The sequence below is a fragment of the Falco naumanni genome, chromosome 12, assembly GCF_017639655.2.
Source record: "Falco naumanni isolate bFalNau1 chromosome 12, bFalNau1.pat, whole genome shotgun sequence".
NCBI classification, from domain to species: Eukaryota; Metazoa; Chordata; class Aves; order Falconiformes; family Falconidae; genus Falco; species Falco naumanni.
The window spans coordinates 27,548,109-27,573,770 of NC_054065.1; the positions used below are offsets into that span (position 1 = coordinate 27,548,109).

General features: G+C 38.0%; 1 protein-coding gene across 9 annotated transcripts in view; it reads right to left on the reverse strand.

Moving 5' to 3' along the window:
- The window catches only part of ENAH (ENAH actin regulator), a 99,077-nt gene that overhangs the window by 58,338 nt on the left and 15,077 nt on the right, over positions 1-25,662 (reverse strand). The window contains exon 1 of one of the 9 annotated variants that reach the window (XM_040611691.1): positions 16,746-17,038. The exons of 7 other annotated variants lie outside the window; for them this stretch is intronic. The gene's annotated coding sequence lies outside the window, so the exon portion shown is untranslated. Of the gene's footprint in view, positions 1-6,997; positions 7,116-16,745; positions 17,039-25,662 lie in introns of those variants that run through there. One more of the 9 variants, XM_040611692.1, reaches the window with a different exon arrangement.

Sequence of the window (25,662 nt, forward strand, 5' to 3'; positions counted from 1 at the left end):
GGGGTGTTTTTTTAAGCAATTACTTCATCAGACAAAAGGAATGACCATTTGCTGTCTTTCTTTTTTGAAAAGGAACAATAAAATTATTTACTTTTATCTTCCATAGTACACATTGCTCTATAAAACTAAACTATATAAACTATAATCTATATAAAACTAAAAAATGCTCAAAACTATTATCTAAAAAAACCCATGATCTAACTCAGGACTTCACCTCCATCACCTAGTTTTCCATAGGTTACCTGCTAAGCTTGAATTTTTTTCCTTTACTTGTTTTTTTTTACTGTACTATCCAGATATTTATCTATTTTTCTATCTAAGAGGAACAATTTTTCACCACTTGCACTTCACATTCAAGGTTTTCCTTTTAACCAATTCGGATTTGAAAACCCGCAGCACTAATATGTTACACGTATCCAAAAAAGCATGCTCAGCCTTGGTACAGACAACACTTTGGATGCTTACAACAAAACATGAGGTTTTAAATCTCAGTAAAGAATTCGCTTTGAAGAATCAGACATTATAAAGTTTGTTCAAAGCCTGCCCAAAGTTTGCCATCAAAAAAAATACGAGGTTTACCTAAAATTCAAAGTTGTAAGATGAAGTAGTAAGAGCTTGGATATACTGGAATTTTACACAGAAGATTCGTTCCTTGCCTTGTATAAAAATCTGGCGATAACTTCATGGAAATAACTTACTAAAAACCTTCATTATTTAGCTTTGAGATCAGATTTTCAATGAAGCAACCTGCAAGTGACAACAGCAATTCTCCCAGTTTCTTTCAGAATTGTCTAGATTTTTAATACAGGAAAAAGATAGTCATGATTCATTAAATACCTTTTTCCAACAGATGTTTTGGAGGGAAAAAAACCCAGAACTACATAGAGGATGGCTATTTAGTTATAATTCATCTGGACAGGGGGCTGGGGGATGGTGGTGTGGGAATATCTTTCTAGCCATTATTTTTATATTGGTAAAATAAAAGTCTTTAAACATTTAGACTTCATAGAACCATGAAATAAGATAACCCAATTTCTGCTTCCTTCATGCACTCTTCCGTATTCTTGGTTTCTTTTATCCTCTTATACAGGGTGTTCTCTTAGACATGGCATTTTTGGTAATTTATCTAGATATTTTTCCTTAAAATACTACATTGTTAAAATCAAATCCATTTTTCCACTGATTCTTCAAACATATTTCTCAAGGGCATTTACTACTTCACTTATACTAAAAGGTTACGCAGAATCTATGCAGTAATTTAAATAGATTACATTTCCTCAATGCAGATTCGATACGGTGGCATTGCAAGCCAAAGGTTTTGCCACAGTAAGTCTAACACTGTGCCTGGATGGTGATTTTACTCAACAGTAAAACAGAGTTAAAGATTCCTACCATGATCTTCCATCCACCTCCAGACAGATATTTTTTTATCAAAATTCAGTTTCTCAGTTTGTCTACCTTTTGACAAAGCTAATGGAAAAAAAAGCTCTACAGCACATTCTGGGAGCGAACCCATTTGTAAGCACCAAGGTACGCTGGAACTGAGCAAAGTTAACAGCTGTAAAATTGGTACCTTTACTGAACAGGAACAATCATGACAGATTTAGGAGTTCAAATCTTTTAACTTAAAAGTTAGAAGTCTTAAAGGCCAGGGCCAAAAGCTAACCAGATACACGACTTCTTTCCTACAAATACTCTATTGTTGATCATTTGTTGCTGTCCTTGCTACAATCCCATGAATGTGAGCTCAGTCATACTGTGGAAAGCCTTTTTAAGTGGGCACGCAGATCATCATCTTCAGCAACTAGACTGACAGTTGATGATTGCCTGTGAAAAACCACTTAGCATACATTTCCTATCTTCTATACAAGTTTTAACAAAAAGTGACCTTATTATGTTATTTCTTAAGCTTTTGACACATGGTACAAATCACAGCTTCTGAGTCTTGACTTCCCAGGCAATCTTAGTTCCCAAACACACACTGCAACAGAACCCGTCATTACATTACCATCGCTGTGGATCATGTAACTCATTTTACTTTCAGATAAAGAATGGCCAGCTCCTCCTGGAATAGCAAGATAGTAGCATTTTCACATTACCTATTCAATATAATGGCTGCCTCTGATGTAGAGAGCTGTGTAAAGGGAATGTGGCTGATCCCTGATTGAGACATTACAGCCCCAGTGTTAATATATGAATATACAATTCACAGTTCATTACAAGCAAGATTCTTGTGCAAAACTTCTTTCTGAAACTGAATTTCACCCGAAAAAACACAGAAGTAAAAATCTTACTTTGTTAATTGCACACTTGCTTTTAAACCACCAAGTTGACATTAACGTGAATTAATCACAGAAAACATGGGTCCGCTGCAGGAACAAGACAGGTCATCTAGCAAAGGACACAAGAAAGGCTACATGTCTTTGCCTTCATCTCTGCTGGCAAGTTTTCTTCTCAGACTTCCCAGGTCTGCATGAGTACTAACATACTACTACCTGCAGTAGAGGAAAATGAAGTTAGGGGCTCCAGTCTGATACACTGGATACAGTCTCTCTATTGAACTGACCAGTATGCACTCAACAAGGGTGGAGGCAGCTAGGTGGTGACTCTAGTATCTTTTACAAGGTGACCAAGACATGTTCCTGACAGCTGGGAAAACACAAATGTCATGATCATCCTCCAACAGTGCAAGAACCATCCTCCAACACTGCAAGAACCAAGGTTCAGGGAGCCAGAGGCTCAACAAAGGGTTGCAGTAAGCAGTTTGATGTCTGACTGGTCAGCTATTACTAGTGAATTTCTCAGGAGTCAGTAGTGGCAGAAAAGATCCTTTCAACCAGATAAGAAAAAGTTGCACCAAGAGAGCAGTGAAACACTGGGACAGGCTACCCAGAGGAGCTGTGGAATCTCCATCCTTGGAGAATTCAAAATTCAGCTGGACAAGGCCCTGAGCAACCCAACCTAAATTAGAGGATGGCCCTTTCCAAGCAGGGGACTGGAGCAGATTAACTCTAAAAACTCCCACCTTGCCTAAATCATTCCATGGCTCTAGAAGAAGTAAAATTCCTTTCAGAAGATCCTACCAAATTGCAGATGTAAGTACCTTATTTATGACAATTACTGCCTTAGTATCTCATTTTATTGGAATGTTCTTCCCAAAAGTAACAACATGCTTTTCACATTTAGTTTCAACCAGCCTCTCCTTCTGTAGCCTATAAAGATCTTCAACAGTAGTAGTATTTCTAATGTTCAATGTCTAAAAGTAAGAGGTTTAAGTAAACGACATAGTATTTATATCTTTAACGTGTACTACAAAATAAATGTCTGTATATTTAAAATACTGTTTTACTAAGCTATTTTAGATTCTTATGATTAACAGAGTAACTGGCTGAAATTGATTGTGAAAGAAAAACAAAACATTACAGTTCTGAACTACGGATGGAATAAGGGAGAGCAAAACAGAAACCACTGAACTCAAGGATTTGGTAAGCAAGAAATCCAGGAGAACGCAAACCCCTCAATATATCTTCCTTTCTAGATCAAACCAACTAAGTTTTCAGTCTTCACCAATTTGTAGCTCTTCCAAAACTTCTCATCATTCTTTCTACTGTTAAGAAAACCAAAACACTCCATGAAACTATCAGAGGCATAGCAAAGTGAGAGAGAGAACAATCTGAGCATGTTACTTCAACCGGGACACTGCTCAGAGCAAAGCGGAAGGATTACTCCAAACATCTTACACGCAATACTTACAAAACCCTAACGTGACCTCCTCACCCCCCGTTTTCAAGCACCCATCAGATGCATAGACAGGAATCAAAATCAGTACTCGCACTGCAGCGAGGCACAAAAAAAGTAAAGCGTAGTTTTAAATGAAGTAGGTAATGAATTGTTTTCCATGTACAAGAAAAGGAAGAAGAAAAAAGCTTTAAGAATAAATTTTGGTCACATAATAGAAGAAATTAATTTTAACTGTAGTTATGTTCCAGGACAGTTAAAAGAGTTGCTAGAATCCCCTTTCGTGTGAGGGTTTTTGTTTTGTTTTTTTCCAGAAAAGAGGAGACAAACACCTCTCAAGGCTGATGACGGTATTACTGGTCTCCCTCCTCCAAGAGAACACTGACTAGATCATCCAGCTTTCCTGTATGCTAAAGCTCTTCACATCTTCCTTTTCCTTCTGTCCTCATGCAATACCTTCCCTTTTCAGTGTGCCACCTGCTGCAACCACCTCACACTTTCACCTCCTCTCTCCCATCTCCCTCCCTCTTCTTTATATTTTCTTGCCGCAGCAATTGCCCTTACTTCACTCACTCCGTTGCCCTTGGTTAACAAAACTGACTCCTCAAACCCCCTAATCCCAGACAGGTACCATTCTCACTCCTCCAGGCGAGACCACGTCTCCTCATAACCAAACCCACTGGTTCCTGCTCCTCACCGGTGTCACTGCTTCCCCGTCTCACCCATCTCCACCTCACCACACACGACCAGCAGCAAGACAAGCTGCACCGTTCTGCACTGGCCCTGAATCAAGCTGCACAGCCTAAGGCAGAAGCACTGGAGGCACAGACTGCAGGCAGGCACCCATCTTATTTGCACGGAGAAAATACTACCTAGAGAGGTGACTCTCCCTGATGAAAAAACAATAGACAATAGAAGGCCCATTTCAAAGTATAGTATTCTTTTTCTGCATGCTTCAAACACTCACCTGATTTATGGCCTGCCAGAAAAAGAACTGTAAAAACTGGCAATGGCTAGTCTGTGTTTTCACACGGAAGGGGCTCATAGGGCACAGCATTACCATTAAGTTCACAGGAAAGACACAGAAAAGTTCTAAACCAAACACACTTATACTAGCCTTATACACGGCGATTTCTTTGACACAGCAGCCAACACCTACTAAGCACTGCAGAAAAGAGGTGTCAGCGTACCTTTTTACAATACTGAGATACTGAAAAGTTATTATTAACTCTTTTTAATCGAAGAAAAAAACTGCATCTCCAATTAAAAACCCTGGCTTCATCACCATAATATTGTGCAACTAAATACCTCAGTGCTCACAAATACTGTGCCTGGTGAGTCAGCACACACACACCTTGCTCACCGAGGCCACCTTCCACTAAATACACCTAAACTCAGTTTTTAGTTTGAACAGCAGTGCCTGATAAGCATCCCAAACACCTTTCTACCATGCAACCAACCAGCCCAGTGAATACCTCAAAAGTAGAGAGCATCCTACTCGCAACTCAGTTTCCAAGTGATGATGCTAGATGACACTAACTAAAAAACTATTTGTTTCAGTAACTTGAAACTAACATTTTTATAAGCATCTACAAAATCAGAGAAGTATCCATCATGTTAGTAATCTTAATATTCTGAAAAGGTATACTGTATCTAGCACAAAACTATCTTCTATTCTTCACAAAAAGCAGTAGAGACAAAGCAACCCCTCAATTTTCTCCACTTGAAATACCTTCTTCCCTAAAATAAATGTATTGCTAAAAGCTTAGTCTTCTGCCATATTTATTCTACTCCATCTTACTATTCTTCAGAAAGCAATGTGTGTATTCTAAAGCACATGCAAGAGGCAACGATCTTCTCTACTTCAAAGACTTAAGTAAGTTTCCTAACGTGGCACTTTACCACAGCAGCACAGTGAACTGCTCTAATACTCACGCCAGTTCCATGTATGCGTGTATGTGTGAGAGATTTTCAATACACACACTTCACATTTTTAGATTTAGTATCACACACAAAAATCACCTTAAAAAAACCCCCAGGAAATATTAGCATTAAGAGTAACTGATAACACTAAATGAGTTGTAGTAGAAAAAATTAGGCTAAATTCAAGTTAAACAGATATAAATAAATTCTTAAGCAACCAAAGACCAGTGACAGCGTAGTAAACAAGCACTGATCTGGAAAAATTTACTCTAGCTACAACTGCTTCCTTGTAAAGGAAGACCTAATGCACATCCTCATGTTGTGTATTCAGGACAGACATTTACCATAATCTGTAAAACAAAGGAATACTAAATTTCCACTTACACACCTACCTACAGCAGAGCTCTACACTCCTCTTCCTGAGCATGGGTTTCCACATACAAATTCCACCACAATTCAAGGAGAGGTTATCATCATCAAGTTGACACAATCTGGAAGCATTCTGCTTCCACTTCAATTACAGTTTATTTACATTTTCCTTTGAACACAGTCAAAGTTACCACCTCTATTAAAAAATGAATTCAACTTTCATGCCAAGCTACTGCATTTACTCACTGAATAGCACATTTTTTCTTTCACTCTTCTCTTCTTTGATCCAAATTACTTTTTGGCAAGTCCAATTCAGCCTTACTTTGAATAACTGATTTCTTTCCCACATCATTTAATCTCTAAATATCACTTTAAACAAGCGTTTATTTTTTCACTCCTGCTATGCCCTACTTATTAGTAACGTAGTATCTTTCTTGAAGTGATTACACAGCTATTGCAGAAGCCCTTCTTCCAAGTTTGACTGCAAGTCAGTCAAGATTTTAGCCTCCAACTTGAAAAAAGTCCTGATCCACCTCACATCCCCACCCCAATTCCTCCTCCAGCAATTTTCACTAATACACTTCCCTCAGTGTGCTAGGGCTTGTCTTTAAAATCTAGTCCCTTAGGTATAAACCCACTTTCATATATTCTTCTATTAAACGCAGCTTAAATTGACCTATAATCATTCCGATCTGTGGTCATTTTTCCTCTGAATATCCTGCATACAATGCTCTAACAACAAACAGTAAAAAATTACACATTTAACAAAGTCTGAAGTTTGGCTTCATCCGTTAATGATTTTGATGACAAGGTAGTAAAGGTGATTTGATCTGAAAGTTCTACCACTGTTTTATGGTACCCATGCTTGATTTAAAAAGAAAATCCTTTTTCAGCTGGTGGAGTGATTCAGATGATTCTGTCCTGTAATGTATGTGCTACTGTAAACCTAACAGAAGGGGCAGATTACCTTTACGTTAATGAGGCTATTCGCACAAGGCTTGAAGTGTTCTACTCTTCCTCTCCAAACTAGTAACCAAAAAACAGCAGGAGCAGAAATACAAAAATCAATGCTAGAATTCACTGCAGAAGTGTTTTGAGTCTCGGTGACCCACTTTTAACTTTGAACACTAACAGACGACTGCAGTAACTAATTCAATCTAGTTAATAATTAACATTTGTGCATTCATTACAACTAACATTCTGTCCTAGAAAAAGAGATGAGCTAGATGCACCATGAACCATTGAGTAGAAGCTATTTGATTTTCTCACATCAGCTATTTCATGCATCTCTTGCCGTAAAAATTAAGCGACTAGCGTGAAGTGGCAGTAAACACACAGCCCTTAAAGTGTACCATTGCAGCAGTGTGGTCAAAACACTTGTTTGAAGGGGTTTTATCCACGCAGAGTAGCTAGTACAAATGGACATCTGAATTGTCATCTCAATGATTAAAACAAGAACTATTTATCAACGTATCTTGCCTCTCTGAAATAGGTGTTATCAAAACTCTACAAAAATGGTTACGCTGTGAAAATAACACAGCAATCAACACATACATGAAATGACTAAATTATGATGCAAGTTCATAAGCTATAAAATGGATCATCCTGATCATATATAATTGTATAAATGATGTATATCATATCATTGTATAATCATGACATTATACACTGTTTTTGCAGAGACTAACTCTTCAGTATTTCAAACCTCTTGACAATGTAATTATTGTCTAAGATCACAATACTTGCAATTTTCCCCATTTTAGGATGTTTTGTTAGCTTCTTAAATATTGTCATAGAGATCTGCCTTCACACCAGAAAAAGTTACCAAGTTAAACAGTAAAGAAACTGTGTTTGCCTTGGTTTCCTGATCTCAATTCCCAGGCAATTCAGCTGTCTCCCCAGTTCCCTCTGCTTTGCAAACGCTCACGTTTCATGAGAAAACTTGAATTTTAAGACTGGAACATCACCTCCACTTCACAGTAACTTCAATCTTAAATACACTAATCTGTTAAACACTAAGATCTACAATAATAGGGATATATCTGTGTTCACCTGGAGAACTTCTGCTCAATTACAATACCACCTACCTCTACCCCCACGTTTTAGAACAAACTGCATCACATTTACTGGTGATAGCAGCAAAAGGAGATTGTATTTCACAAGAGTTCTTTCATTTTAAAACTTTCACAGACATGACAATTCATACCTTACTTAATTATAGCCACATGGACAAGCACAAATAATCATTCAACAAATCCAAACCTTTGCATCTGAATTTCTATTAGTATTTGGGAACAAGATTTGACTCCAGAGTGGGCTAAATCTGCAGACAATGTTACTCTAAAGAAAAAAACCTACAGATTTTTGTATTTGTGTATGTTACAATGTATACATAATGCATTGTATATATAAAAAAATATCCATCGTATAAGTCTCATATACACAATGTTATTATCAGCACTACTTGGAACATCCCTGAAAGTTCTGACAAAAACATTTTTTTCCTTTTAGGGCATGGAGAAAAGTAGTTACTGGCTTCCTTTACTAGAAAAACAGGAAAATAAAGTTTTAAAAACAAACATAAGATTAAAAAACCCTAATATAATTATGTAATAATGCATTTATTACATTACTATAAAAACTGGAAGAGATGTTAAGATGCTTTCTTGTAATATCAGTTGTAATCAGATGTCAGTTATCCTCTATCCTCCTTTTTAAGGAGTGTAATTCACTATACCCTTATCTCACACTGAAAGCCCAGTATTTGAACTGAAAGTAGTGCATAGGTTACTGCTACTTTGTACTTAATTTTTCTAATCTTTCCTTACCTAAGTTTCTACATAAGCAAATATTTCTCATTAAATTGAAAGCATAAATTCAGTCTAGAAAGCACCACTACAAACAGCCCAAACAGAACAGCAGCTCTAGCCATTTAAGCCTTTTATTCTGCAGTTTTAATATTAAAAGTATTAAAAACACATCAGAGGAAGAAAAAGATAGAGACCTATACTAATCACTTCTTTCCAACTACAAAAAAAAAGTGTAAGCTCCAACTGGAAAAAGAATATTTAAAAGCATAATTCTGTAGTCACTGATTATTTGTGCTAATACATTATTTAGTGGAATAACTAACTCAAAGGTGAGTTGAAGAACAATTTTGCTCACGCTGGAAAATTAAGACTCCTTATCAGCATATCCATTGTTTAGGTTTGTGCTAACTGCAAGTGCCAGAAAGCTTTATCTGAACAGGGATTTTCACTAGTTCAGCTAATCCAGCAGTAATTATTGGAAAATGCTATTTTAAAGTATAAAAGCAGCACAATCCAGCTGGCATCCCATGGGCCTCTTTCATTGTACAAGATGGCTGTCACGGAGCTAGAAATTTAGCATGGCTTTCATTACTCTAGATCAACAATCCAACCACTGTATTATCTTTCCAGCTATAACTTCATTTTAAAAAACATGTTTTCCAGGCAATCTTGCATTATTTTAGTCACCATTTTAATATATTATGTTACTGTCTACGATAGTCATTTCAGCGCTAAGATATCCCAAGCTTCATGCCACAGGACAAAGTTCTGCTATTTACACTATTTACTATTACTGGGTTTTTCCAGTGTCACAACACCCTTACAAAAGGTACACTCAGAAGTTTAATCTTTAAACCACACAGGGAGTGTCTTGCATCTTCCCTCTTAACAGAAGCTTTGGGAATCCTACTTGCTAACCAAGGTCTTTATTTTCTGCTTGCAAAGAAAGAGATTTGAAGTAGTTCGGGGTTCTTCATTTGGGTTTTGTTTTTTTTTGGTGGGGTTGGTTGGTTTGTTTTGGGGGGAAGGGGGGTGTTTAACTCAACCTACAGTCATATGCTATGCCATAGCGCACACATCAGTTTGGTAGCACCAGCTACACACACGATGAGACTTAGTTCCATCTCCTGTCGTTACCTGCTCCACAAATGCACTCTTTGAGGTAAGTAACGTACAAACCAAGGGGCTTAACACAATACTGCATTTTCAGACTACCTAGGCATACATATTCTGAAATACATTATGCAATCAGCTGCAAACTTAAGGTAAGCAAACAAGAACAGGCAGACTGACTACCAAACTTAAAGTGGGCAGACACAGAGAAAAGGGATTTTTATCAATTTTATGCCATACGTGGGCACAGGCTACAACCACAGTTCAGTTAGCTGGTCCCTGATATTGTATAACCCATTTTCCATTTATGTACATTCAATTGTTGAGACCCGCTTCTTAAAAGGCACATGATGAAATGTAACAATAAAATTCAGTTAATGTAACATGAAACAAAGTCAACAGAACTTAAGTTTACACTTCTGCATGCATAAATTTAAAAGGTAATGTTCCAGAAAACACTAACAAGTTTATTATAGACTTCAGAAATTACATACTTTAAACTTTTTTCCATTATGACCTTGTTTTCTCCTATAGCAGCACATTAGTTGAGAGGGTTTTGTTTTGTTTTTAAACGTTATCATGATCTTTAAAAGCAAAGAGGTAAACTCCTTGTTCTCTGTCCTCTAATGTACAAAGAACAGCATTCATCGCATCTATGAAGCACCTCAGGGCTGCATGTCGTTTGTTTTGGAAAAAAACCTCCTTAAGGCTGTCAAGCAAGGCTGTTGAGATAAAGCCTTTCAAGACTTACATCAGGGTTTCCCAGACACTATGTGTACCAATAAGTGTAGGCTAATCATATTTTGTCAGACTGCACACTACTTCTGAATCCATCTACCAGCATGCCAGCGAGGATAATGTAAGCATAAATTATTAGAAGCATGTGCTATCCATGCAGCTGTTATGCTTCTGCATCCTCACACAAGTTGCCTCAGAACTGCTTCATGGTTTGGGTTCGGGTTTTTTTACAAAATTGTAATTGAGACAAATGGGATTCACAAGAAGCAAAAAAAAGGAGGGGGACTCAAGGTTCTGATTGCCAGCAACGAGTGAAAAAAAGCTACAGAAAGGCTGTTTTGGACGGCAGGAGAAAAGAAGCTCCAGCAAACTGGCTAGCTACCGCATCAGCACAATCCACCGAATAATCCAAAGTTCTGGTTTGGTTTAGAAACCAGTTACTTCAGCTTTTATTCCAGTGATCAAAGGCTGCCAGTGACCTAGGCACTCTAATCAAATCCAGGCCTTGTTAAATACAGTAGTTTGGACATCAGTAGCTGTTTTCCTTGTGGTACTCGGTCAGACTAACAGCATCATCTGCACTGAAAGCAGGATTCAAAGTTTATTTAAATCCTGGTATGGCAACACAGCTCCCTCCACTAGCAGGGACTTCAGGCAGTGTTATTCAACAACTAATACCTGTTCAATCAAGTAGGCACACAAACAGATGTTCACAGGAACAAGAATCCTCAAAAAACCCCAAACAAACCAAACCAAAACCAAACAAAAAGCCCAAAACTTTGACAGTCAATTTAAAGAAAATATCCAAATTAAAAAATAGAGTAACAAGCACCAAGCTGCAGTCTTACCTCTTCCTGCTTAACAACAGTCAGAAAAGTAGTCAACACATTTTAAGTGAGCATACAAAGCAACTGGAAAATTCTAGGTATGAACCATGTACTATTCACAATTCCTCAAAAAGCACAGCATACTGTGGGACCCACCATAAGCACCAGCATTTACTTCACCTAAAGAAACAGTTAGAAAAGCCTTCAAAGGGGTGAAGCAGCATCCTGAACAACCCAGACTACTGTCGTGTCAGGGAAAGACAGGGAAAGAGGTTCAGTTTATGGAGCAGACTCGTGATAGTACGAATTAAGTCTTCTATATATGAAGCCAATAGGGAATAAAAAATAGGTGTATAAAACAGTTTCTTCACCTCCATTAAGTAACCAGCATTCATACTGTAAGGTCTAGAGATGTTAACACTGGCTTAGCCAAAACAATCTAAATAGTATCATGAAATAGTGGATGTGGGAAAAAAAGCACCTTTAACTGTTAGGGGTCATTTGGGAACCATTGGTGATAATCTGGCTCAGGTAGCTCAGACACATACAAGACTATATGCAAAGTATCACCTTGCTACCAGGAAAGACCACATAGAATAGATGGACACTATCATCACTACCCAACTTACTCTGGGGCATAAAAAGAAGGGGGGTGGGGGGGGGGGGGGTGGCAAATAAATAAAAGCACTGCACACTAAGTATATGGTTTTGGTATTTAGAACATTACTATATAAATTAGTAAAATGGAGGTAGGTGTAAAAACTAAAGGATAAGATAAGGAAGAAGTAACATGGATTAGCTTTCTAAAAACATGAGCAAAAAGTACGCTTTGAACTACAGCTGACATACAAATTGGGAAAACACTTCAGAAGGCAGAAATGCATCAAAAAAGACATGGGAATTACAAAATAAAACAGCTAACCATTCTGTGCAGGGGAGAAAACCTGGGAACTAACAACAACCACCATAAATAAGAACGAGTAACAGGAAAATTCCCCTAACATCTAACAGCTACAGAAATTAAATACTAGAAGAGACTATTTAGAAACTCTGTGAAATCTCATGGAAGATCCTGACAAAGTTAGACATGTCAAGAGAAGTTTATTTGATTCTTGGTTAACTCAGTGGTTTAGAAGTGTCCCTGTGCGTAGGCAGCCCTTGAGCCTTGCCAGTGCCCGAGCACACTTCTAGGCAGCAGTAGCACGCACCCCTTTCTGACACCCCCATGGGGAGGGGACAGAACCCCGCTGTACGGATCCCCCCCGTGCAGCAATGCCTGTCAATGCCAGGCAGAGACTTCACCGCCCCAGCACACTCAGCTATCTGCTGCAGAGGAACCCTGCCACAGAAGAGACCACCGCTGGCTCTATGCAAAGTAAGGTCAAGATCCAGCAGAGTTACCGAATGTATTGCAGCACTCCGTAGGTACTGATTTTACCATCTTCAGATCAATAGGATGCTGTTTCGGAAGGCATGGAGTAAGAATCAATCAGCCAAATTAATCTGGCTCATATGTTCCCAGACCATGGCTCTGGTCCCACATCTGCACAACACCCAAGGAGCATGCATAATTTCATTAGGATCTGAAGCTACGGCTCAACTAATCGGCAATTACAGCACCAGCCAGTGGACCAAAACACCATGCTGTGTCATCTGAGCCTCTGCATCACAGCCTTCAATTTCTGTGGCAGTAAAAAACACAGATGCCCAGAACATCCCAGCTTCCTTTAACATTTGAGACAAAACTACATGTAACAAACATGTAAGCAAGGATCTAAATGCTCACACATTAGTAGTTTAGGAAATGGAAAGGGGTCGTCTTGAAAAATACACACTGAATTCAGAATACCTCATCAACACAAGTGGGACACAGCTTTATATCCTTCTAAGTGTTCTTAACTGGTTTGTTCTCACCCTTCTCCAATTGATTTGTATTTGGCATATCTGCCCAGGATAAACAGTCCCTCAAATGCAGTCATGTCTAGAAATGTTCCTGGTAAATTATGAGTTGGCACATGATTAATTCCGAGTCCCAGGATAACAAATTAAAGAATGAGCCCTTTACGGTTAAAGCAGAATGTTCCACCTCCTTAGAGACAAGGCTTCCAAAAGACATACCAAAGACTTTCAGGGCTGCTGACAACCAACCCAACACAACCCCCCTCAAAAAAATTAGGGCAGTACTTGCATAATAATGGTCCTAATCAAAATGTCTCCCATCTGCTGATGGACAGACTAAATTGTATGTTTTCAAGGTCAAAAAGCAGCATTTGTCCTAAAGATTTCAGGGAAGTTGAGAGATAAATTCCAAGTTTCAAATATTATGTATGGTAGCATATATGTAGAGATTACTTCTTTGGGAGGAAAAACCAAACCAGATATCCTTCCTTTACCTTCACATAAGAGGCATTTACATTACTGTTCTGAGAACCAGGAGAAACTCCACATGACATTATAATATATCCTTAGAGATGGTCCTCACAAATTATGGGCAACTGGCAAAAAAGAAGAGTGAGGATGAATAATCAACATCATTCCTAGAACCAATTAACCTTTAGCAATAATTTTCCTTAATATGAAATAACTAATCCCTGAACTGTCTAGGAACAGACTCTTAGCTGCAGATCCCAACAATTCATATAATAAAACTAATAAGTAGAACTACACTAAAAACAAAATTAAGTTTCAGTTGTTTCAGATTATGAAGGTGCCTGGTGGAACTCATTCCGCTGTGGTTACTCAAATGGTACTTGTTACAGCGGATAAGAAAATACATGTTTTTCCCTCAGACAGTCTGGATCTTCATCTGCTTCTAAAAGTTTTGGGGTACAGATGGTTCCAAAAGTCCTGAGCATGTAGAGCTTCTCTTCACATGCAGCGAACTGTCAATGCTGCTACTAAAATGCACTTGAGTTGTTCTAGAAGTCCTGGGATGTTAGTCAGCACAAGCATCTGCAGGTGCCTGGCAATGACAACTATGGTACTATCTGTTCACCACCTTAAGAAGAGGTTACACCACCTCTGCAGCACAGCCGCAGAGGCATACATGCATTAGCTTCTCAGATGCTGCTGACCATATTTTTAAGTCTCATTTCATTTCAGTTATCAATAATTTCAGATGCTTATCCTCTAGCTGCTACTACTGCCATAGCAGTAAGTAACAACAAATGCCTGAGCAATCAATCTTATCAATGTCCCTGAGAAACTAGGCATCAGTTCTCCTCTGTAATCCTACCGTATCTGGATAAATCCTAACACACTGCCACAACTCTGATAATTAGATTCAAACAACTAACCGCTGAAGGTTAAACAACTATTAACTCACTCTTCCTAAAAAAAGTTTGAGCATTTCAGGTTTCTGGTATTTGTTGCTGCTTCTGAAATAAGCCATTTGCTCTCCAAAGCACTGTGAACAACCTTTCATGCTAGATGCATAAATATGTATAAAGGATGAAAAGGAAACGCAGAACCTCCTTTCCTGCTTTTTGTAATAGATTGGTCTGAACCTGCTGCAACAAAACAAAGAAAATGGTGTAGGAAAGTTTGCATGGATGTTCTTTGTCCCAGAAGCAGGTTACTGCTATCCCTGCTCCCCTTTTGTATATAAACTCACATTTTTAGAAATACTGGTTAATGGAAGCTTAGACAGACTTAAATTTTGCCTATAGATCAGCAACATTTGCAGTCATCAAAACACATAGAGGAAATTTATGGTTTTAAAAGTTTTGACTTTAGCATATATAAAGATTACATTTTTAACAAATGGGATTAAAAAAAACCCGTTAGAAGGTACACAAGGTCTGTTTTCAGAATGCCTGCTCCAATTCCTGCCCTATGCACATCATTTGACTCAAAGAAAGGCAACAGGTCCTCATTTTTCACATACCAATTTTTAGCTTGAATCAGTGAATACTGTCTGAGTTTACATGACCATAGCTCTAATGGAAAAAACATATCTTTAATTTGAAGAAGAAAATTCTCTCTCCCCAAACTTTTAAGTACTTCAAATACTTTTTGATACCATAACATCACTTATTCTTCTTAAGCAGTCTCCAGTCTTAGAAACCATACAATTTTGGCCACAAAAACACTGCCTTACAAAGTCCCACATGCTTGATGATCTGTGGCTGTTTAAAATAACTTTCCGTAAATTCCCATACATAAACCATATACCTTAAAGACTCTGTTTCCGATGTCTCTGAAGCTCCTTCACGATCAAAAGAAGCCAAAGCATTGACTCTATCATTTCACCATATTTTGCACTGTTTTAAGTGGTGTCTACTGAAGCAGTGCATTATTGCAGAATCCACTGAAACTCCTCCTAACAGGGAGGTGAAGCTTTTTTTTGTGTGTGCCATAAGCTCCCTAAAGACCCCTTCTCCAGCTGATAACCAGAGCCTGCTGCTACAGCTAAGAACACTTACAAAGGAGAATTTCAATACACCAGCGCCTTCTCTGAAGAGGCAGCCATAGCATTAAATTAACATGTACTGTAATGATTAGTACTGTGGTTTAGGTTTAGTTTAGCTGATGTAGCCTGGATTTAATTCACCTGAAATCTCTATACTTACACTTAATAAACAATCCCATCATTTTTATTTTTATCAGAAAAAAATATTTCTTCTTGCTTAACACTTCCTGTTCAGTTTCTTTTCTCTACACTGATGTAGAATTACAACAGCCAAGAAATGCTGTTCTCTGCAAGATGTATGGGGTGACAGCAGCCAGAATCATGTCCACCCTTCATCAATATTCAAATTTGGTTACTGCTGTGATGAAACTCAAACCAAATGATTAAATAATAATAGCAAGTTGCTATACACAGAATTTCATTACCAATTTATTGCAGAATTTCAAGTTTTTTGTACTTTAATCTAAGTAACATTATTATATATGTCTATAAAAACAATTATCAAAAAAAAATCTACAGCCCATTCATTTATTTAAAAAAAAATAAAAATCAAATCAAACTTTGAACACCTTCTCAGTCAAGAAGTTGAATTTCCTAGGGGAAAAAAAAACAAACATGAAAAGAAGTTACATTCAAAACAGCAAAGTACACTCTAATTTTTGCAGCTAGCTGCCTGCAAAAATACTGCAGAGAAAGAAAATAGTTAAATACAAAGTCTGGCACCTTAACTGGATCAAAGAGATAATTCATTAAGTTCACAACAGTTCTTAAAGGAAACATAAGGCAGAATTTTTATGTATTAAAAAAGTTACCCACCTTAATATGGAGTTCTGTGCAAGCTATTTATAAAGGTACCTCATTGTGGTCGGCCTACATTCTTACTAGGTGCTACCCCTTTGTAATTCTAACATACAAGATAAATAAGGCCTTTTCTGCATCATTCACTGTTGCAAAGCATCCAGAAGAACCTAGTTTGGCCTAAATTTAAATTACATAACCTCCGCTTCTTTCAACAGGAGCTTTACAAGTGTAAATAGACAACTTTTGGTCCTGACATGGAAATTTAACAGAATTTTGAATGAACTAGAACACAACTATGTCTTCTTACACACAGCTACGTTCACTCTTTACAGGCTGCAATCGTCAGACAAAAAAAAAAAATTGCTGAAAGTAAATATACCTTCTGTGTATACTAGACATGAACTTTTGTAAACAGCAGTACAGATTCCCCAGGACAAATCAATTTCTTGTATGTACTTCAACATCAGACTGTAAACCTCTTCAATATCCAAAGCCCACAGAATTGCCACCTTCTGTCACTTAAGTGCTACTCCTGTTCATAATGGAGGACGTAAGAGAGAAATCAAGCCCAGAACCTTCACTAGTGTCAGATTAAGACTTAAATATTAAAAAAAAAAATAGAAATTTGTTAAAATTCCCAGAGTAACCCTAACATTGATGATAGACAAAATATGCCAACCCACAAATATAAGCCACAAGGGTATCATAGCCAGCATACAACTTATGAGTAACTTGAAGCATTTCACTACGTTTTAACCATGACACTGTAAAGTAGGTGGGGGTTGGGTGTTCCAGGCAATAAATGCTTACACTGAAACCCTCAAGTGTCAAGCAAAACACTTCTATCGAAGTCACACTATATAGAGTGCTGCCACCATAACTATCTTCTGAGGTCACCACGTTTTCTCCAGCTTGGTTTTACAACTCTCATAACAAGAAGATAGACAAAAGGAATGTGGAACAGTCAATCGATACTACCACATCATAAAAATCTACTGACTTTTCTCCTGACATACAAGGGTTCTGTAAATTTAAAGTTTTAAAAGGACTTCGTACCAGCATTTCTGCATTACTACTAAGCTTGCAAATACAACATTCTTCTGTGTCATACGATTTCTGTTTAAGTATTTTGTTCTAAATACAGTTACCTAGCTATAGTTAAAAAATAATAATAGAGAAACAAAGAAAGAAAAACAAGCAAAGCTGTACTGACCTGTAATATGAGTAACAAATGAGGTACAGCAGGACAGTGACCTGAAGCAATAGCTGCAAGGAAGCCTTGTTCTTGCATACTGTACATCACACACAGGAGTTGTACAATTTTCAAGCTCTTCCCTCCAGCCATAAAAAATTACGCAACATGTACTGCCTCTGTGCTACATACTCAAAGAATACTTTTATAGAAATGGTTTCATAAAAATATTGCAAACTGCTAGAGCAATCACTAAAGTAACCTGTCAAAAAATTGTCAAAATGTTTAGAAAGATCTCTCCTTACTAGTGCAGACCTTTCTTTGCTAAAAGGAATAAATTGGAAGGTGCTATTTGGATAGTCTGAAGTACTTCATCTGCGTATCAACTTAATCCATGCTGAGGAACAAGAACAATGCCCTCTTGGCCTTAGAGTAGCACAAGCAACATGACTGCTCCTCCTGTTCGTTTCACTTGCAAAGAAATATATTTACTATACTGTACTACATACCATAAAACAGATTGCTTAACAGAAGCAGAACTCACAATGAGAAGGAAAAGTGAAGCCAGCTGCCAAATTTAGAATTTTTATTTGACTTAACATCAATCCCTACCACCCTAAAGGTTAATAAGTTACATACAAAAACACTGAATTTCTGGACTTTGTTGCTATGGGAAGTTATGGAGGCAGGTAAAATCAGCAGGCTAAAAAAAGAGATTAGAAGATTTCAGGGATAATGGGTTCTTGGGGGGGGGGGGCGGGGGAAGGGCTCAACAGGTATGTTCCAAAACATGTAGAAACAGACAATGGATTCTAAGGTGTCAGCAGAGGGGGAGGAAAAGGGATCACTAAGTGGCTGCAGGTAGTTTTTTCCAAGCAGCTTCTCCTACTGCTACTCCCCAGGACAGGGTACGGGACTAGATAAACCACTGGTCTGCCCCGACAGGACACTTATCTAATTTTTAATGCTACTCTAATACTGAAATCTCTCTAGTCCACACAAAACCCAACTCCTTCCACCAGCAGGGAATCCTAGAACTCTGAAATTTCTCTTGTTTGAACTACACATCCTGTTTTCTTTGTTTTGTTATCAAGGGAGTTAAATCTAAGATAGGAAGCAAAGTCATTTAGATTAAGAGTCATTTTCTATTGTTTTTAGTAGTCAGAAGGAAGTCCTAGTTTAAATATACAGCCACACTGCCCAAAGATCAACACTGGGGAAATCTTTGCAAGCTTTCATTTTTTAATCTGACATCAATTTTCAATATAACAGCTTTTAAAACTATTTGCATGATTCCATAGGTAATCTGCTGCTACACTACTTTCGATATATTCTTATGTAATATTTCATAAGAAACCAATCAACCTAAACCAAGTCTTTAAAAGCCCTGTTCGCTAGTTAATCAGGCAACATAAAAAAAGCGTTGCTATAGCCCCTTTAATAGCATGTTATCAGATGTAACAAATATAAAAAGACACCACACTGAAGTACAATGCAGACTAAGACTGAATTTGAGACAATGAACACATCTGTGTGCTCCACAGAAAAAACAAACCCAAAACCAAAAACAACTGTGAAGAGTTCAGTATCCAAATTTTATGCTGGGGGGGGGGAAGAGGGAAAAGAAAAAAAAGATAAATGATGGCTTCTGCAACAGGCAACAGCAAAGAAGCATGCATTATGTGGGTTAGTGACGCTATTGCACTTACAGGCTAGATGTGAACAATGTTGTCCTCATTACTATCACAAACACAGAGCTTTTAATCTCCATGGTAAGGAATTATCCAGGAAGGGCGTTTAGACTTCCAAAAGACTCTGAACAGGAAAGCTGAACACAGTGAACTTTACAGGCTTCTAGAGATATACTGCCTGTAGTCATCTTAAGAATGTAAAAGCAAAACCAGGCACATAAGTTATGCTCTCCCACATCTCAGCTCCCCACGGCTCCTGATGGGAAGTCTGCCAATATTCTCACCGGTCACTACTCAAGACCAGTACAGCAGTGCAGCAGGTCTGGCTAGACAATGTCAAAAAAGAAAAACAACTCCTGCTATTGCTTCAGCTGGAGAGCTAACAATAGATGCGGTGCATTCCACGCATCAAACAGAGCTGCAAATAATCCCAGCATTTTTTGCCATGGTCACACGGAGTACACAGGCTGTCAGCAAAGTCCTCCCCAAACTGGGGAAATATCTTGGGGCTTCTGTAGCCTGCAGCCACTTTTTTTAAATGGCTTTTTAAATAATTGCTGAAGATGAGCTTAAGTGAATAGATTCTAAAGTGGTCTGAGCTGACCAAGCCTTGCCTAAAACTGTAGATCAAGACATTCTAAAGCTAGGAAACAAAAGCTTCCATTTTAGACAAGAAGCCATTTTGCAAACCAGACACATAAAAAAATGTACAAAATGCAAACTAAATTTAGGATTAGTAGTTCAACTGAAGTTTGTCCAGTTAATCCCAATCACAGATAAAAAAAGAAAAAAGATCTTTTAAGAATAAAAGAGCATTTTTAAAAATAGTTTTATGTCGCATTACAAAAAAAATAATTTCCAATTAACTTCAAAAATTTTAAAGACAAAAATAATGGCAAAAAAGATCTACAGTTTTAGACAAAAAATAGGATTCTGCTTCTGATTTCCACAAAGCTTGCAATGAACTACAATTTTAGCAAGCACTGGGCATCACTCATCAGCTTTTACTGAAGTTTAGACAAAGCACAGATCAGATAAGCTTCATAAACAACATTTATTTTGACCAAGCATAATTAAGTTCCAACACTCCAAACTGAGCTAAGTTATTGAAGTAAAACACTGAAAACAAGGAGAATAGCTATGTGCATTAACACAAGTTGGAAAACTCCACTACAAATCAAATCCTCTTTATTAAATTTTTTGGTAGCGGCTCTGCAACCTCTGGGCTACAAACCCAAGCTATAAAGATGGCCTTGTGGATGTTCTCCTGATCATCCCATCTACAGATATGTGTAACCCTACAGTAATCATCTGGAAAGCACACTTGGCAGGTTCAGCTAACAGAAAGACACCGACTGCCAAGCGAACAGAGAAAGCATTTGTTTCATTAAGAACTCCACTGGCAGAGGTTTAAAATGCAAGTATCTATTTCAGATTTTCATTTGTGCCTTTTCTGGCCCCGCTGGTGAAGACGTACAGGTGGGAGTGAAAAGCAGCACTCATTTTTCGAAAGGAACATGATGGTACGGCTAAGAAAAATGGTCACTTAGCTTGCACTCTGGATTTTAACTTAGTATGGTAAATTAAATTTTTTCTGTACTTGCAGTCACTAGAGCTAGATAATAAGACTGGACGCTCTCCTCACTCCCATTCCCCTTCTGATCTGTTCTTCCATATTATCTATGAAGCGTTTTAAGCCTAACATCCGACAGCGAGACAAGCAGCATGAAGTTACTCACAAACCTAAAGGTACTTTGCAGTATACAGTAGATTAAAGGAACTCCATGAAAAGACCGTAACGGCAAATAGAAGCTTGTTGCAACACAAAAGAAAAGCAAAATGAAAAGGCTTCTATGTTTCTCAGCCATTTTGCAGACACAAGTGGTCATATTGACAATTTTTAATGACAAATCAGCTAGTTTCTAGAAGTAACACATGATTACCAGTTTAAGAGCTTATCCCCTAAGTGCACCAACTAGCTACACAGAAAATTAGTATTTGATAACACTGTGTAGCAGTATTTCCAACACTGTCAGGCTGCTGTGGAACACAAGCCATGTACAAAGGCAGCAAACTGTGCCTGTCTTCTCAGGTAGTATTTTTGCAAGGTGCAGAAGCCACGACTACTGCTAATTACATCTCAGCAAAATTAACTCCCATGGTACAAAACAAAACAGCTTCAGTGATTTATTTACAAGTAAAACACTTCTGCTCTAAAAACAAATTAACTTATACTGTAGGAGAAGAACATACTGACTGTAAGTCACAAAATGCTCCCTATCAGACTTCCTTGAAGATTTTTAAACTATGTAGATTCCTGTTACAACAATATACCTCATTCTGACAAAAACCTGTATTTCTCCTGAAAGTCATACAAAGTTCAAGCATTTTAGATTCATTACTCTGCTACAATCCACTGCAGCGAGCAACAGCCTGGGTCAAACTGAAGAGATTTTAATCAGGCACCTGCAACACACAGGTAAGGGAACAAAATCTGAAGCATACTGCAGTTGTGCAATTATAGCAAAACAAGTTTATGGTACAAAGTGGGTTATTTCTGCATAACCAACCTCCTCCCCTCTTTTAGGTTATTATCAGTAGGCTGTAGCCCAACATCATACCCCATGAACTGTTACACCCTGCTTGGATCCCAAAAGGGTAATCCTTCTTGAGTCGATGCCTTGAACATTACCAGGCAATCGTGTACCATTTTCACTCTTTTATCTTTTAGTCTTTTCTCTGCAAATACTATTAGTGATGCTAGCAACAGATTGCTCCATGCTGCTTTTTACAAAGCTTACGTTTTCAACTGCGTAAAAATTTGCAAGCTTCAACCACAACAGATGACATTTTTGTATACTTTGTGTCTGCATTTAGTATGGATTTTTTCCCCATGAGAAAACTCTTGAATGTCATAGCTACAAGTCTCAGTTTTCAGGAGACGGCAGTTGTTGGGCTTACACTGAACAGATTCCATTCCAAGCTGAGGGGAGGCTCCGCAAAATTTTCTCTGAAATTACCACCACTGTATTCTCAGCTAGTGTTCAGAACCTCAGACCATGGAGGGATGTCAATCAGATTTGCAGAAGCCTGTGGCCCAGTGGTTATCTCTCAGAGCAGATGCGAGGTTCTGAATGGGGAAGGAAGCAAGCTGTCAAGTTTATATAATGCTATGTATAACTTGAATCCTAACAAAACCAGCAGCACAAACTAGTAAAAACCTGCTAACAGATAACAAATACACCTTCAACATTATTTAATAACTAATCATGTCAAGCAAGTTCAATTTCCTCTAGGTCTTCTGGAGTCCTATGCCAATTACCATAGGGAATAGGCAACGCTGTAGTACAACTTGGTTCTTGACAGAATTTACAGGGCATTTTCATAAGAAAGATATACGCAAAAATTACTGTAAGGAGAGCAAAGGAGTTTTGAAAACTGTATTCAGATAGCAGCTATCAATGCCACATTCAGAGAAAACTTATTGAGTGTGGTTTCTCAATGCCTGTGCTGCAGCAGAACCGTAAAGAGATGGACAAGTATGCTTGTTATCACCAGAGAGGACAGACCCTCAGAAGAATTCTGAATAAACACCAGAAAAGTGACTAGAGAAAAAAAAAGTTCAGGTCTACATTTAGATATATTCCAATGAAGAGATGTAAATCAGTACGGGACAGACTAGACAACAATCAGCCTTGGCTTCCAAATTATGTAGACCAAGGGGAGAGTAACAACTGAAAGAGGTCTAAAAAAAGCAAACAGCCCACGGTGAAAAATTAATGAACGTGGTGATTTTAATCTTGAAAAGACTTAGGAGAAACCTAAGACAGCCTCACGTACACTAGAGGCAGCTTCAAGAGAATAAACTATCCTCCACTGTCCACAGATAATGAGTACAGAATCCTTAATATACAGAAAGAACTATTTAAATCACATAGTGAAACAAAAACTCCAAGGATAAATCAGAATGGGAGTAAGTTTCCCAATAGAGGCAATACCATCTCAGATTAAAGATACATTTAACTGATGTGCCCAAACTGCAGTCTACAGAACAGAATCTGCAAGAAAAATCTGTCTGCCCAGACTGCTTCCTGGCATCATTTTCCCCCAGAGCCTCCCAAGATACAGCCAGAAAGAATGTACAGTTATCTTGAAAACCTGTTCCTTGCTGCTCAGAGGGTACTAGAACATCTCCCTCCTTAATAACCAGGCCTGCATCTGCCATGTAGCAGAAAGACATAGAAGTAACCCATTACATCATTCGTTACAGAGCAGCTGCACCCCGAGTATCTAAAAGGAGTCAATTACGTGGACTCTCCCATATATAAGACAGGGAAACATTACATGTCTTTTAGTTATACAGTAAAGCAGAGATCAACACAGACCAAGACAGAGCATCTTCAGGAAAAGCCACATGGTCTAAATCCACACCAAACACTAGAACAGTGAGCTAAGCATCAAGGATCTTCCTAGTCCTATCATAAAAACCAACAGATAAATATTGATGGATCTTAGTTTGGTTGAAGTTAGCAACTCTGGTTAAGCACAGTATGATCAGCAGGTAGATTCCTGGAGTTACAGCGTTCCTCTCTGGTAAGCACACACTGTTGTAATCACAGTTTCTGTCTCCTTCACATGCATGCTCTACCAGCAGGACAAGAACCGCCAGGAGTTGGTAGCACATGCTGTTAAGAATCTAGCTGTTCCAAATCTATCAGTATTTCAAATATCATGGCACATTATATTTGGCTTATTATTTCAATTTTTAAAGAACACTAGAAATTACACTGTAATATGGTTTAAAAAATATAACCTTCGGAGTTAAAAATCAGTACAAGAGTTAAGAACGACTGATAGTTCTGGTTGCTTATTTATGAGAGGAAGGAGTGACTTATGCTTGTACAACCATTACAAAGTCTTAGTTATATACTTACTCCTCTCACTCCTCCCACCTTTTTTCTCAAACTATCTCTGGCTTAGATGAACTGAGGGGTAAATGAACAGCCAATAGGTTTCTTCAATGTGTAGCGATGTTTTTTGCACATTAACCAAAACTTGTTCTGAATACCAAATTGAGAAGATTTTGCAGTTTAAGGGGTGTCAAAATACAGCATTTGAGAGCTTCAAACTTGAACACGCTTATTTTTAAGAAATTAGAAAAAGTTGGAAATTAAAGGAGAAACAGATGGCAAGTTTTTTCCTCCATTGGAGAGATGAAGCACAATAACTGGTGTACCACACCTTCTGATCTTGATCATTTAATCCACGACGATCGAGGGCCCTTTGTCTTCAGTGGCCATATAATGTTCCCCGTGTTTTGAAGGATTAAGGTATATACTGAATAATTTAATGTTTTGACAGATCAGGCCCACAGTCTTAAGTTAGTCAACAAGAAAACAAGTTGGGGCATAGCTAATGAACATCCCTGACAACTCTGAACAACACCCCAGAACCAAAGGACAGAAACTCTTTGAAAAATAAAAAGCAGTCAGTTCTTGCAGAAAACACTGAGCTGAGACCATGAAATCACCTGCTCTTCAAGCAGTTCCCTACCCTTCTATTCATTAGAGACTTTCCAACCTCTGCAACAGAGAAAGAACCTAAAACCAAAAACAAAAAGCAGCCTTAAAACCACAATCAAATTCCTTCTGCAAACTAGAATCCAGCCTCTATTGTAAGGAAGGAAAAATAGCACATAATCATTCACATGCTTCAACACCCTTTTTACATAATACTGCATATAGTGTATGCATACAGGTATTAATTAATGACCAAGAGCTGGTAGGCTAGTGTGACTAAGCACATGTACACAAAGATGTATTCATTTGTTTTCAACAGCTAAACAGCTGGACTACTTTTATCAGATCTACAGGATTTGCCCCAATTTATTTTTAACTTTGGGGAGAAAATGATACACATGAAAAGCTGCCTGTTTTGTAATAGCCCTATTTATTGCAGCAGAGCAGATGAGTTTAAAAAAATAATAAGAAGAATGAAGATAGTATGCAGTACCCATACACTGATTATTTTCATCTGGCAACCAGTAACA